Source organism: Fulmarus glacialis, unplaced genomic scaffold, assembly GCF_000690835.1.
Source record: "Fulmarus glacialis isolate BGI_N327 unplaced genomic scaffold, ASM69083v1 scaffold35302, whole genome shotgun sequence".
Taxonomy (NCBI): Eukaryota; Metazoa; Chordata; class Aves; order Procellariiformes; family Procellariidae; genus Fulmarus; species Fulmarus glacialis.
In genome coordinates this window covers 636-1,438 of record NW_009199060.1, presented here as the reverse complement: position 1 = coordinate 1,438, position 803 = coordinate 636, and positions in this window count along the sequence as shown.

Genomic DNA, 803 nt, shown 5'->3' with positions numbered 1-803 from the left:
CCTGGCTATGGGCGGCTCATCTCAGGGTGATCCCACCGGCACCGGGATCTGCCAGAAGAAAAAAAAAAATCAGAGCAGCGTGGCTTTAGCGTGGGCATTTAGCTATAAATGCTTTTGACCTACAAACCGTAGTCTGGCCTATCCCAGCATGAGGCAATGCCCAACGGTACCTCTTTGCTGTTTCCCAGACTAGGCGAATTAAATGCTTCCCAGACTAGGGGAATTAAAGTCATTAAGTGATGCTTTGCCTTTTGTCTTCCTCCGTGCCATACATCACACCCTTCAGCTGCCATTTCAGGCCAAATATCAGACAAGTCTCAGGTATTTATTTGTTCCTCCCGCGCCAGATGCTGCAGCCTCCACATTGTGCCAAAGCAGACCAGCCCAAGAAGAAGGCAGCAGAGGCAAGACTTTCCTTGAGGATACGTTGCTTTCTGGGATACAGAAGATGAAAGCAAGCAGAAACTACAAATACTATCATCTGGGATAAGAACAAGACAAAGATAATGGACAGAGACTATGGTGGAAGAGATAAATTCTACCTTGGCATGGTGGTATAAAGGTAGAGGTGTCCAGAGTCCCACGAAATCACTCTATTATCACCCTGCAATCATAAAACCTTGGAAACCTTCAGTTCAGAAAGTCTCTTCTTCCAATTTGTCTTCATTTCATCTCGGCCCAGCTGAACACAGACACGTTTTTCCATTTGCCACTTCACCCTCCCAGAGACCCACAGACGAATCCCCACAGGCACCAGGCACAACTGGTCCAGCCCAGGCCAGCACTGGGCTCAGGCTCCGGCA